Source organism: Euleptes europaea, chromosome 2, assembly GCF_029931775.1.
Source record: "Euleptes europaea isolate rEulEur1 chromosome 2, rEulEur1.hap1, whole genome shotgun sequence".
Classification (NCBI taxonomy): Eukaryota; Metazoa; Chordata; class Lepidosauria; order Squamata; family Sphaerodactylidae; genus Euleptes; species Euleptes europaea.
In genome coordinates, this window is record NC_079313.1 from 47,166,771 (window position 1) to 47,181,997 (window position 15,227).

General features: G+C 45.1%; 1 protein-coding gene across 1 annotated transcript in view; it reads left to right on the forward strand.

The window, feature by feature from the left end:
* The first annotated feature begins 7,832 nt into the window (after nt 1-7,832).
* SNX7 (sorting nexin 7) overlaps nt 7,833-15,227 on the forward strand; it is a 52,030-nt gene continuing 44,635 nt past the window's right edge. Inside the window, exon 1 of the mRNA XM_056844154.1 lies at nt 7,833-7,904. The gene's annotated coding sequence lies outside the window, so the exon portion shown is untranslated. The remainder of the gene's footprint in view (nt 7,905-15,227) is intronic.

A 15,227-nucleotide genomic window follows, 5' to 3' on the forward strand; every position in this document is an offset into this window, starting at 1 on the left:
GTGACAGTTTTGCTTAGCACTTTGCAAACAAAATCTCTTGCATCTGTTCCGACTTGGACTCTACATTAGCAGGGTGCCAGGGTGCCATCTTGCCCAATTGTTTGGGATACTTTTCAGTTTATTCAGTCAGAGAATATGGACAGGATCATTGGAAGTTTAAGCCTACCACCTGAAGCCTACCACCTACCACCCTTGCCCTTTCTGGTTACTTAAATCTTCAGGCGGGGGGTGGGGAAGCTGGCTGACTGGGTTCAAGAGATAGTTAATGCTTCCTTAAGCGATGGTGTTGTCACCCCAGCATTGAAACAGTCTGTGGTGCATCCACTTTTAAAGAAGCCTACCCTTTCCCCAGCTTGCCTGGGGTAAAGGGAAGATGACTGGGGAAGGCACTGGCAAACCACCCCATAAACAAAGTCTGCCTAGTAAACGTCGGGATGTGACGTCACCCCATGGGTCAGGAATGACCCGGTGCTTGCACAGGGGACCTTTACCTTTCCCCAGATTTCAAAAATTATCTACCAGTCTCAAATTTCCATTCTTGAGCAAGGAAACTGAACAGGTGGTGGCTGGACAACTCGAGCATCAGAGTTAACTGTTCAAAGGCATGGATGTGTTTCAGCTCCTCCACTAAGACTTCATTGACCAGTTGGTGCTGCTGGAGCAGCAGTCACCCCAGAATTGTGGGGAAACTACCAGGACATTGAAGTTTATGGCACAGTGTCCAAGGGGTCTTCCACCTCCATATGCTTAGTTTCCAGGACCTGCCACAGCCATTCCCACAAAGACTCCAGGGCGCCTCCAAGCTTTCCTCGATGAGGCAAATTGTTTAGACCCTTTCCATTCTGGGTTTAGCACTGCCTTGGTAGCCCTGCTGGATGACTTGTGCTGGGAGATGGACAGGGTGAGTGTGACTGTGTTGATTCTCCTGGACCTCTCAGCAGTTTTCAGTACTATTAATCACGGTATCCTTCTGGACTAGGATTGGGATGCACCCTTCTGCAGAGGTTCTGGTCCTACTTGGAGGATAGGTTTCAGAAGGTGGTGTTAGGGGACTGCTGTTCAGCCCCTTTGCCTATGGACTGTGGGTTCCACAAGGGTCCATCTTGACCTCTATGCTCTTTAACACCTACATGAAACTGCTGGGCAAGGTCATCTGGAGATTTGGGCTGGGTTGTCACCAATAGGCGGATGATACTCAGCTCCATCTCACATTTCCAGCTCATCCCAGGGAGGCTGTAGAAACCCTGAACTGGTGCCTGAAGGCAGTTTTGAAGTGGATGCCGGCTAATCAACTGCAGCATAATCCTGACAAAATGGAAGTGCTACTGGTGGTTGGCAGGCCTCACCTGGGAATTAAGGTGTCCCCTGTTCTGTATGGGGTTGCACTCCCCTTGAAGGAATAGGTCCATCCTCTGGAGCTGCTCTTGGGCCCAGGCCTACAGCTTGATAAGCAGTTGGCAACTGTTGCCAAGAGTGCCTTTTACCAACTTTGACTAGTTAGCCAGCTGTGGACCTTCCTGGACAGAAAAGATCTCCCCACTGTGGTGCACGCCCTGGTTACATGCTGATTAGATGCCCTGGTTACATCCAAGGTCACCCAGCTGGTTTCATGTGTAGGACTAGAGAAACCAACCCGGTTTACCAGATTAGAGTATGCCACTAATGTGGAGGAGTGGAGAATCAAACCTGGTTCTCCAGATTAGAGTCTACCACTCTTAACCACTATACCACTCTGTCTCTCTCTCTCTCTCTATAGTCACCTAGGGGCTTCTGCACTTGGCTGTTCATTCACAGACTGTAATTTGAACTGGCTTGGGTGTTTTTTCTGTTTAGCTTTTGCATATGGTATTGTAATAGGGAATCAACAGCTTATACATGATAGCCCTGATTTTGGGAGATTTCTGCACATCAAAAAAATACTGCACCCGAATACCTCTGTGCATAAAAACTTCAGAAAGCATAAATGGATTGTAAGGAAAGCCCACAGTTTAGTTCTGCGTGAGTCACAGGAATATTTTTTCAACATTCTGGAAAGAATGGCTGGCTGAATATACTCAATTTGCTGGGAGGGGAAAAGTGCTGCTAAAAAACAGCTGATACCTTTAAAGCGTGAAGCTGGGTTAGTGGGTTAAAAGTGACTGAAATGAGAACTGACAGGCTAAATGTCCACCAATATTTTCTACTTAGTATAAATTGCTAGAAACAAATGAATGTGAAATTGTTGGAGAAAGTATTCTCCTTTTTGCTTTAGTAAGGAAGGTCAGGTTTAGTCTGAAGTTCCTGAGTTTTTACTGCTTGCTTTGGCTTTCTGTAACAGTTTATGCAATTGTAGCCAAATCATCCCTGTAGATACTAATCTAAATTAATGAGAACACAGATGTATTTTCTCATGTTAAATGATACTATGTAATTTAAGTAATCTATTGTTATGGATAAAATATAGTGCTGACCTAAAATTGTTTTCACTGATACAGGAGTCCTTAAGGCATGCTACTAATTCCAGAGGGCTAGCTGTGAGTCTGTGGAAGCAAACAGGAGTCTTGCGGCATTTTAAGGACGAATATGTTTTTATACTACCGTAAATCTTTGTGGACTACCAGCATAAATCTTTGTGCAATGAGGCAGACCTTTTATAGAAGAGGTACAAAAAATAAAGAAAGAAACAGCAGGGTTAAGGGGCCATTGAATGCAGGAAGTGCATGACAAATTTTATTATGCAAAATTCAAATCTAACCAAGATACAGATACCATTTACACTTATTACCTAATTATCACTTTGGCCTTTGGCCCACAAGGTTCCATTTTATCCCATATGCTCTTTAACATCTGCACGACACTGCTGGGTGTGTTAACCAGAGATTTGGACTGGGTTATCACCCTTTGCAGATAACACTCAGTTCTGTCTCTCTCTTCGTTTATCCCAGGGAGCTTGTAGGAACCATGAACCTGAAGGCCGTATTGGGGTGGATGAGGGCTAATAAACTGAAGCTTAAACCCAAGTAGTGTCTCCTGCTCTGGATGGGGTTGCACTCCACTTGAAGGAGCAGGTCTATAACTTGGAGGTGCTGCTGGACTTTTCCCTACTGCTGGATAAGCACGTGGCTTTTCCTGGGTAGGAAAGATCTGGCTACTGTGGTACATGCCCTGATAACATCTAGATTAGATTACTGCAATGGGACTGCCCTTGAAAAGTGTTTGGAAACCTCAACTGGAATAGAACCCTACACCCAGGATGCAGACTGGAGTGGGTGAGGACCATAACACTCCCATCTTGGTCCATTTACGAAATCTCCCAACTTGTTCCTGGCCCAATTCAAGGTCATGGTATTCATTCATTCGTTCATTCATCCCCTGCCTTTCTCCACAATGGGAATCCAAAATGGCTTACATAATTCTCCTCTCCTCCATTATATCCTCACCACAAGTCTGTGAGGTAGATTAGGCTGAGAATGTGTGACTACCCCAAGAACACCCAGCAAACGTCCAGATGGGTGGCAACCCAAGAAACAGCCTTCTCAGTCATGGTGACAAAATTATGGGACTCCCTCTGCAGGGGTTTTCATCTGTCCCCATTATGTTTAATTTTCTGTCTTGTGATTTATATATGTATTTTTAGCTCTGGTTTCTAATTGGTTTTATATATTTTTATTATTTATTAAGCTTTGGTTTTTAATTGGTTTTATGATGTATGTTATGATGATGATGATGATGTATTTTATTATGTTTATGATGTATTTTATGTATTATTTTAATAGCTGCCTTGGTGCTCTGATTGTGGGATATAAATGTTGTAAATAAATAAATAAATACACTGAGTAAGATCCCAAGTTTTTGCTCAACCCTGCAGGAAGAACCTCTCAATAAATCCTAATTCAGTAATGCTGTCATCTCACTATAGGGGAAAGGCTAGACCCCAGGTTCAATACCTGGTACATGCAGTTAAAGCACTCAACCAGAAATCAGCCTCGTGACATAACTGATTCCTTGTGATGATGCTCTCCTACTTAGGAACAAATGCAACATCAAAAACTATGATGCTGTAGCAGAGTTTGGAAGACACGCTGGTATGTTTTGCAGCAAATATTTAAGAGTAGTGCACAGCATTTAAAAAAAGATGTGAATGTTCTCAAGTTTGAGATCTCAGTATTTCTACAGCTGGATTTGTTTATTCAGAGATGCAGCACAAACCGGGGCCTGAGCTATGCAGACAGGATTTAAGGACACTGCTACTGGCACTCCGAAAATGCAAAGTTGTGCAGTTCAGTTCACAACCAATCACTTGGAAACATTCTGTGCACAAAAGCTTTTTATGTATGGGCCAAACATTTCTCTATTTCTAGACTGTTGTCTGGAAGGCTCATCTTCCAACTAAAGAGTCATCAAAACTAAAATAAATTATGTAGCAAGGAGTTTGAAGCGGTGGCATTATAATACAGTGACTTTTCTGAATACTCTCCTTTCACCATCCTGCTTACTAGAACTCAACATGTCATCCAACAATCTTTGCTTGATTTAATTTAATTTTTAACATATTTTATTAACAAATATAGATACAATCACAGTTCACAAATACAGGAACAAATAAATACATAAAGCAAGAAAAGAAAAGAACCCCCCCCCCCCAGCAAAACTATAATTACAGCACTACTGGTTGAGGGCTTAATATTTGTAGCAAATTATTGTGTGTGTATATATATATATATATAATTTATTTCCCTTTTGATTACAGGTATAAAGGAGTACAATAACAGCATAGGTGTTTAATACATTTTAAAATGAAAAGAAGAGGAAGGGTCATTTGTGCTTGATTTAAATATCTGTAAGTTTTGAAGTAAACTATTTTGTTCCTTACATTAAGCTTAAAAAAAATCCTTGCAGCTGTGCAATTCTTTGAACTGCATGACTGCTAATGGCATTTTTGCTATCATGGCACTATGGTGTGGTGTTTAGAGTATCAGATGATCATCTGGGATACCCAGATTCAAATCCACACTCTGCCATGGAAGCTTCCCGGGTGACCCTGGGCCATTTGCACTCTCAGGGCTGTTCTGAGGATAAAATGAAGGAGGGGAGAATGATGTAAGCTCCTTTGGGTCCCATCAGGGAGAAAGGTGGGGCATAAATGAAGCTAATAAATAAATATGTGTCCATAACTGGGGCTGACTACCAGAACCTCTGGAGATTTCTGGTTCAAACTAAAAGTCCACTTAGGCTTCCGAGGGGACCTAGCCAATAGATTTAGCTCTTCTTTTTTTTCCTACCAAGGATTCAAAGCATGGCAGGCAAATCTATAAATCTAGCCTTAAAAAAAAAAAAAAAAAAACAGCTCCTGAGGATAACAACCCTGTGAGATAGGCTGGGCTAAGACAGAATGACTGAGAGGGTAAATAAATGAGCTTCAAAGTGAGGTCTTTAAACCTAGTCCAAACCACTACACCACACTGTTACAAAAGTGTCGTTGCATCACCACGCTAGAAAGACCGGGGTTACCGCACTTGTATTCCCAGCGATGTATTAAGAGTTTGAAAACGTTATAAAAAAATACTGTTCGCACTTTGTTTGGCCCCTTTAGCTGTGAAGACGTCTTCCAACCATTTATAAGCCGTGGTATCCAAAAACCCTTTTAAAGCGATGTTTTTTTACAACATTTTCAACTCTTAATACATTGCTAGGAATAAGTGCGGTAACCCCCATTGTTATAAAAAACATCGCTTCAAAAGGGTTTTTGGATACCACAGCTTATAAACAGTTGGAAGACGTCTTCACAGCTAAAGGGGCCAAACAAAGTGCGAACAGTATTTTTTATAACGTTTTCAAACTCTTAATTCATCGCTGGGAATACAAAGTGCGGTAACAGCCCATTTGTTGAAGCACTGCCTATAAAAAAAACATGAACCTTATGGCGGGGAGGGGGGGTGCAGTTGTGGAGGTGGGACGCCTTTAAGGAAAAAATTTGCTCCATCCCATGCTATTTTCTAAAACAACTTCTGACCCATGATGATAAACTACTTAACAGGAACATGGACTCTGGCACCAAGGCCTGCAACAAACCAAGGTGCCAACTTTGCCCTCATATAGATTCTAGGAACATCATCTCTGGACCCACCAATGTCAGCCATACTATCTCAGGTTCATACTCCTGCTCATCTTCTAATGTGATTTATGCCATCAATGCTCTTCCACAATCTACATTGGACAAACAGGTCAGTCTCTTAGACAAAGATTAAATGGACATAAGTCTGACATCTGACATCAGAAACCACAATATTCAAAAACCAGTGGGAGAACATTTCAACCTTCCAGGACATTCTGTTGCAGATTTAAGAGTAGCAGTTCTCTTACAAAGGAATTTCAAAGGGAGATTGGAAAGAGAAACTGCTGAATTACAGTTGATATTCAAACTAAAGTCAATGCATTTACCTGGGCTGAATAAAGATCTTGCGTTCATGGCTCATTACCAATGCTGATTTCTCCACACCCACCTCTCCCCTGGACATCACAGACTCTTCTGCACACCACACCTCATCCCATCACGCCTGCTATTCACATTGACATACGGTTAACATTTACATACTAGTGCTTGTCTGAATTCACTCTCCTCTACTTAAAGACAGATGGATTCACATTCTAAGCTGTATCTGAAGAATTGAGCTCTGGCTCACCAAAGCTGCCAGAAAATATTCTTGTTAGTCTTTAAGGTGCTACCGGACTCTTGCCCTTTTCTACTACTGCAGACAGACTACCACGGCTACCCACTGTGAATTAAAGTCAATGTGTTTGCCTGGGCTGAATAAAGACCTTGCATTCATGGCTCATTACCAATGCTGATTTCTCCACACCCATCTCTCCCCTGGACATCACAGACTCTTCTGCACACCACACCTAATCCCATCACGCCTGCTATTCACATGGACATACTGTTAACATTTACATACTAGTGCTTGTCTGAATTCACTCTCCTCTACTTAAAGACAGATGGATTCACATTCTAACTGTATCTGAAGAAGTGAGCTGTGGCTCACCAAAGCTGCCAGAAAATATTCTTGTTAGTCTTTAAGGTGCTACCGGACTCTTGCCCTTTTCTACTACTGCAGACAGACTAACACGGCTACCCACTGGCAATTAAAGTCAATGCATTTACCTGGGCTGAATAAAGACCTTGCATTCATGGCTCATGGCCAATGCTGATTTCTCCACACCCATCTCTGTCCTGGACATCACAGACTCTTCTGCACACCACACCTAATCCCATCACGCCTGCTATTCACATGGACATACTGTTAACATTTACATACTAATGCTTGTCTGAATTCACTCTCCTCTACTTAAAGACAGATGGATTCACATTCTAGCTGTATCTGAAGAAAGCTCCTACGCTGCCAGAAAATATTATTGCTAGTCTTTAAGGTGCTACCGGACTCGTGCCCTTTTTCTACCACTGCAGACAGACGAACGCGGCTACCCAGTGGGAATTATTCCCTTCTCAACCAGCCTCATCCCAGTCTGGGCGCGCGCGCGTAAAAACTGGTCCCGGAGCTCACTGCTGGGGCGCGCGTTCGCCTCTCTCCCAAAGCGGGCGGGGCTCCCCGGCCAGCCCCACTCCTCCTCCAGCCCTCCCGACGCGCTCGGACGCGTCTCCAGTCCGCCGCGGTGGGTGGGTCGGTGGGCGGGCCGGAGCAGCGAGGGCCGGAGCCCGGGCGGCCAATGGGCGCGGCGAGAGGAGGGGCCGGCGGCGGCCTGGCCCACCTCCTGGCCAGGGCGCGCGCACAAGGAAGCCCGGGATGGAGGCTGAGCGCTGCGGCTCGCGGCCGCTGGAGGCGACCCACGCCGGGCCGGCGGTCCTGCCCTCTTCCCCGGAGGGGCTGGAGTTCGACGCCGACGAGGACCTGGAGGTGTTCAGCAAGGTATCGAGCGAGGGGAGCCCTCTCCTCCTCCCTGCCGCGCCCGGGGAGCCTGGCGGCTCGGGGCTTGCCCGTCGGAAGCGCCGGGCCCCTTCGGGTGGGCGGAGGCCAGTCCCTCGCGCTGCTGCCCTTTGCTCTCCGCCGGGAGGAGGCTGCTTGCTCTTTCCAGGGCGCGCGGCGGGGCCCCAAAAGGGAGCGGCCGGTGCCCTGAGGCTGCGTTTCCCCTCTGCCCTGGCTGGGGGTGCAAGGCTGGGGACGCCGCCGCGGGTTCGTTGGCGTGGCGCTTTAGGGAGCCGCCTGGCAGCGGCAGGACGCGTTGGCGTTCAGCCACCCTCCTTGCACTTGGAGGAGCCGCCTCGACCGGAGACCAAGGGCGAAAACGCGCGGTCGCTTGAGCCTCCTTTCTTCCCTGTTCCAGCCAGGATCCAGCCAGGATCGAACGCACGGCCGTGCGTTCGATCCTGGCTGAATCCTGGCTGGAACAGGGAAGAACGTTCGTGCGTTCGATCCTGGCTGGATCCTGGCTGGAACAGGGAAGAAAGGAGGCTCAAGCGACGGTGCATTTTCGCCCCAAGAAAGGGGTCCACCGCATTAGTGTGGGGTCTTTCCCAGACCTCTCGGAGTGGAGCGGATGGGTGTTTTCTTCTGATGACTGCTCGTTGACAGCAGTGCCGGATTTACGCGGACTGCCCCCCCCAAAAACAAATCAGTGGGTTCTAGATCAAATCAGCCCTGACCTGGATGGCCCAGGCTAGCCTGATCTCATCTGATCTCAGAAGCTAAGCAGGGTCAGCCCTGGTTAGTCTTTGGATGGGGGACCGCCAAGGAAGTCCAGGGTTGCTGTGCAGAGGAAGGCACTGGCAAGCCACCTCTGTTAGTCTCTTGCCATGAAAACCCCAAAAGGGGTCGCCATCAGTCGGCTGCGACTTGAAGGCGCTTTGCACACACACAGATCAAATCAAGCCTGAACTGACCCTAGGAGCTCAAATGACTAAACTGCCGCTGTCGTGTTTTGGTCGCGTCATGAGACGACAAGAGTCCCTGGAAAAGACAGCCATGCTAGGAAAAGTGGAGGGCAGCAGGAAAAGAGGAAGACCCAACAGGAGATGGACGGACTCAATAAGGAAGCCACAGCCTTCGGTTTGCAAGATCTGAGCAAGGCTGTCAAAGACAGGACATTTTGGAGGACTTTCATTCAAAGGGTCGCCATGAGTCGGAAGCAACTTGACGGCACTTAACACACAACACACAAACAAGCTATAGCTTAGGCCCCCACTCTCTTGGGGGGGGCCGAAATTTTTTTAAAGGACATAATAATTATTTCATTATTAATATACTTCTACTTAATTGTATTTCAGTTCAACAATTACTTTGATAAAATACATATTTTTGTTATGTGCAAATGGCTTTAGATACCTATTAGGTCCATAAATTACTATATAGCATATATTCAGCACAAAAAACAGCGACAATTTGTTGTTGACAAAGGACAGCTGGACATATAAAGGGCCCCATTACCTTCAAGAGCTTAGGGCCTCATCAAACCGAAATCCGGCCCTGGTTGAAAGGCTGTTCGCCCATGGGGCACGGAGGTGGCAAGACCTCAGTTGACTACAAAGTTCAACCCTGAATGATGCCAAACATCCCCCCTGATCCCTTCTTTGTTACAGTATTTGGAAGAGATCAGTCACCCCATAGATCAGGACCCACATTTCAGCCACCAGGCCTGTGTTTCACTTCCCTTGCTGCCTTGGAAAGGGCTGTGGACATAAACCATGTGATGGCCCTAATTTATGTAATGAGTTATCACATTACTATTTTGTCCCTAGGAGTTTAAAATGGCCTAAGTTAGGCTGGGAGATGTTCGTTCCCTGTGAGCATCATACCTGATTAGAGATGTGACCATCTCCTTTGTCCAAATCCTATATTCTGAGATTCCTCAACGTGGCTATAGGCACCACGGTGCCTGCAAATACTTTTCCTGGTGCTCAACAAGGGCTTTTAGAAAATGGGTAGGGCTGGGCGAGTCTTTTGCCCTGCAGGTCTTCTGCTTGGCTGTGCATGTTTTAAAAAAGTGTCATGTTAATCAGAGTATCTGCCTGAAATGTTGAAGAGTTAGTATTAGAGTTATTTGTGATCTCATTCCCATTGGTTGGCTGTGACTCCTGTGGCAGCCATTTTGTGATTGTGCCCACCACCCTATTTTTGGAATTTCGAAGGTGACTGCAAAATCAAAAAGGTTAATCTCTCTACTTCTCCAGATGCTATAGTCAAAACAGCAGGTGCCAATAGATTTTGCTTTGGTGTGCTATCCAGGTATAACTTTTGATTCCTGCTGACTGTTTCTCCGCACGGTGAGAGGAAGAGGAGAAGAGAGTCCTCATATGACATTGTGGGGGCAGGGAGAAGCCAACAGAAGTTTCTCTGTTGGCTTCTGCCTGTTTCAAAGCTCAGAACAACACCATGAAAACTCAGTTCATTCACCCTCTTATCCCATGAGAGGGAGGTCTTGGTGTTTGCTGAGCCCTGGAACATGCTGCAAGTTTCTGCTTCTGCTTGTGCCCGCAGCCAAAGCCCGGCAATAGGACAGACCCCCTCCCTCATCCTATGTGCTAGAGGATTCAGGAGAAGAGACAGGATCTTACTTCACACAGTGTGGGAGCTCTCTCTAGAGAGCCAGGGACCCTTACCTTTGGTAAGCTGCTGAGTAGATTTGTCAGACTGAAGGAACCAGTTGCCGCAGGAGGGATTTCCATGTCAAATGCAACTTATACTGTAGTCCTTACTCCACATTTATATGGATATGGTAGCCTGTCATCTCAGTGTTTACTAGTGTTGCATTACTACTTGCCCAGTAGGCCGAAGCATGAGCTAAACCTGTCCCGTTTCTCTCATTGCTGCTATTTTATTTAATTTATTTTTTTAATTAGATTTTTATCCTGCCGTATGCTTACTAAAGTAGGGCTCAGGGTGACTTACAAGGACATAATCCAGTTAGAACTGCATCATCATCATAATATATAACATATAGAATAATTAAAAATCTGCAGTACAATATAAATTAAACAGTTTAAAACCAGAAAATCTAAGATCCAGATGACTCTAACTATGCCTCCATATTGGCAGTAATGGTGACATTCAGGTGGGAAAACGGACAGGTGTAAATAAACAATAAATCAAAGATGGAACAAAACAAAATCAGGAGGACAGCTTTAGATGGAACTGTTGCTGCCCTCAACCATAGGCCTGGTGGAACATCTCCGTCTTACAGGCCCTGCCGAATTGAGCTAGTCCTGCAGGCCCCTGGTCTCACTTGACGGAGAGTTCCACCAGGCTGGGGCCAGAGCCTAAAAAGCTCTGGCCCTGGTTGAGGACAGCTGGATATTTCTCGGGCTGGGGACAACTAATAAGTTGTTATCTGATGCGTGTAAAGCTCTGTAAGGGGTGTATCAAGAGAGGCAGTCTGGGAGGTACAATAGTCCAAGACTATTTAGGGCCTTGAAGGTTAATGACAAAACCTTAAACCTCATCTGGTATTCAACCAGGAGCCAATGCAGCTGGCGGAGCACTGTTTGAATATGTGCTCTCTATGGGGTCCCTGTGAGGACCCTCGCCACAGCATTCTGGACCAAATGAAGCTTCCAGAGCAGTCTTAAGGGTAGCCCTGCATAGGGCAAGTTGCAGTAGTCCAGCCTGGAGGTGACCGATGCATGGATCACCATAGATAGGTCAAGGCGGGACAGGCAGGGCACCAGCTGCTTAGCCTGGTGGAGATGGAAGAACACCACTTTGGCTACATTCGTGACCTGGGCCTCCATTGATAATGAGGCATCCAGTGTCACTCCCATACTCTTCATGGTGTATGCCGGTGTTAACTGCACCCCATCAAGAGTTGGGAGCAGGTACCCTGTCTCTGACCCAACCCAACCACGGGGCCTCTGTCTTCGATGGATTTAATCTCAGCTGACTTTGTTTCAACCATCTCACCATGGCCTCCAGACACCTGGCCAAAGTATCTGGGACACTGGCTGGCTGCCATCCATCCATCAGCAGATATAGCTGGGTGTCATCCACATACTGATGACAACCCAGCCTGAAACTCTGGAGACGTTGGGTGAGGGGGCCCATGTAGATGTTAAACAACATTGGGGAGAGAATTGCCCCCCCAGGGACCCCAAACACTAAAGGGTGTTGCTCCAATACTCTCTCCCCCTAGCGCTACCCTCTGTCTCCGATCTCGGAGAAATGAAAGCAGCCATTGAAGGGCTGTCCCACATATTCCAATATCGGCGAGGTGGTGGGTCAACAGATCATAGTCGACCATGTCAAATGCTGCTGTCAGATCTAATAATAACAGCAGTGCTGACCCACCTCGATCCAACTGCTTGCAGAGAGGGTGACCAGAGCTGTCTCTGTCCCATGGCCAGGCTGGAAGCTGGATTGAAATGGGTCCAGGGCCAGTGTGTCCTCCACGAAAGCCTGGAGCTGCTCTGCTACCACATTCTCAGCTACCTTACCCAGGAACGACAAGTTGGACACTGGGCAGTAGTTGGCAGGATCACCATGCTTATGCTATCTGAGACTGAAGGCCTCAGTTTCATTGATCTTTCCTCGATAAGAGAGAAGGCTACAGAAAGCAAGTAGACTGATCTTCTGAGGTGGCAGTTTTTCTTCTCCATTTGAAGCTGATTATGATGGGCCAAGGGTAAAGCAATCACTTGATGGATATAATTGAAGCAGGTGATCTATATGATGGTCATCTACAAGATGGATTTCATCAGTGGGCCTCTAGGTGTCTACCTATAACTTACACAAATACTATGGCAAAAATATTACGTGACAATCTTCAGCATACTTTAATCTCCATCTCTGTTGTTAGCATAAATCTGTTGCTTGCCAGGTGAGGATAAGTCATGGCTCTGTGGGAATCTCCCACATTGCAGGAAATACTACTCAGACAAGTTGTGTGTATCATGTTACACATTCTTTCGTCGTGCAGAAGGTTTAATGTATTTTAAAATCCATCAAACAGCTATGTAGAACACTATGGAGGGCCATGTGCTGGGAGCCTTTTTGCTTGAAGAGGGCACATGCGCCCAACTGGTGGTGCATTCAGCTTGTTCCTGTTGCCCTTACACTGAATATTATTAAGGCAGTTTAGTCATTAGGTTCACTGTGACCCAGCAAGGGAAGCAACATTGCCTCTATGAATGGCGCACCCCCTCTTTGCAAGGAGAGGTGACCACAAAAAGTGTTTTCATACAATAAATGTTACCCATGCCCCTGGCAGCCACTCCTTGCAGGGAGAGACCATTTCCAGGAGTGGATACATTGCAGATGTGAGTGCACCTGAGCTCCAGATAGGCAACATGTGGCACAAGTGGTTTGGGCAAGGTTACCTTGGGCAGAGTAATCATCACACCTGCTGTAATAGAATATTTATTTAGTATACCCTGCCTTGAAGCCAGAAGGTTCTCTAGGCGCTCCATAAACATGATAAAATCCATTCTACAAAATCAATAATAATCTAAAAATAATCAGTCATCATAATCCTAGGAAAATAAGCAACAGAGGCAACACAATCCATATAGGATTACAGGAAGTCATATGTAAATAGAACTATGTGGATATAAAGTCAGGGGTAAAGATCTTAAAATCGACAGCCTTTAAAATCTTGCAGAATGATGCATGAGAGCTGGTAGTTATATACATATGTAGCTTGAGTTTAGTTTTTTCAATCAGAATTTATTTTTAAAGATTTTAAACTTTTGTGCTGTCCAAAATGAGTTTCACTAGTGTAGAAAAATGCCCCTAAAGAGTTGCTGAGCCCCTTGGCATGATTGATGTTTTCAAATATGAGGAAATCACAGGAACTGTGAATCACAATGTTAACAGATGCATTCCAAAATTTAATTGGTTAATAAAACCAATTAAAGATCTTCCAAACAATTTCAAAGCTGCTCCTGTATTAATCAGGTACCATTTTTGAAAAGGTATCACCCCCCTCCCCTTTCTGAACACACACACTTGGTTGGCAGGGTGGTTAGAAAAAGTTAGGCTCAGAGCTCTCCCCTGTGATGCTATAGTTGCTGATCCTCAGCTTGCCTCTTGGAGGAGTCAGCTTGGAAAGGAAACAGGATTCTTGGCAAGGCATGGCTAACCCATACTTTTTTGTTTTGTACAGTATAGAAAAAGGGAAGTCCTTGGTTCAGTTCCCAGTGGTAAAAATATTGGGCTTGATTAGGGAGATGTTGGTATTCTCTTTTCTTATAATCTGAGCTGGAATTTCCATCAAACGTCTGTGTCTAATAAAAGCAAACCTGGTGTTGGGGCAATTGTTAATTATTTTTATACCAAAGGTGGGAAAAATATATCCCTGGAGCTATTCAAGTTTTTAATCGAAAAATTATTCCAGTTATTCTCTTTGGTACTGCTATTTGGATAAGTGCTGTTAATGAATCTATAAATCGTCCTCTGCTTCAGTTTTTACGGAGGCTGTTAAATGGACTTCAGTGTGTTGCTGGTGTTGTCCTTCATTCTGAGTTTGGCCAAATGTCTCTTGAAGCGAGGGCATGATTGCTTGCCTTTAAGCTACAACTCAGGCTGTTTTTTAGCACTGAGGGATATCTAGCTTTTTTTTTTTTTTAGTATGACTCGTGCAGATCCTTGTGGCAAAAATAATTCAGTGAGAAATTGTCATTGATGGGCATATCATGGGATAGGATATGAGATCTTGGGAAATCAGAGGCTTTCTCTGAAATAAAAAAAACGTATTAAAGAGGTTGATTATTTTAGCATGTGGTTTCGTGCTCGTCACGTTTGCTCATCTCAGTTCTTTGGAATTCCTCCCACACCTTGCTTGCCTGCTTATACCTATTTCTTGGCAACTCTTTAAGAGCTTTTTTTTCTTGCTAGACTAAATGCTAACCCTTCTATGGTTTTGCAAGGTGGATAGATGAATCTACCATATTCTGAAAGTATGCTCCAGTGTTCTACTGGTTCTATTGATTCTCTAGCACACATGCTCCTGGAGTGTAATTTTTATGAGGATCTAAGATCAAGTTATATTATTCCTCTTCTAACAGATTGAACTAGTACCTCTGTGTCTGAGTTAATACCCTATTAAGTGACAGTGATCCTAAGGTTATCTTGGCAGTGGCAAAATTTATCTCAGTCCTTATATCCCGTAAACAATAGATTTAGAATTATGCTGCTCACAATTTATGAATCAAAGAGCTTCTAAGAGAGAAAGGAATGGAAAGGCTGTCTTTAAAAGCATAGCATAAAACATATTACAGTAGTCCAGCTGTGAGATTACAGAATCAT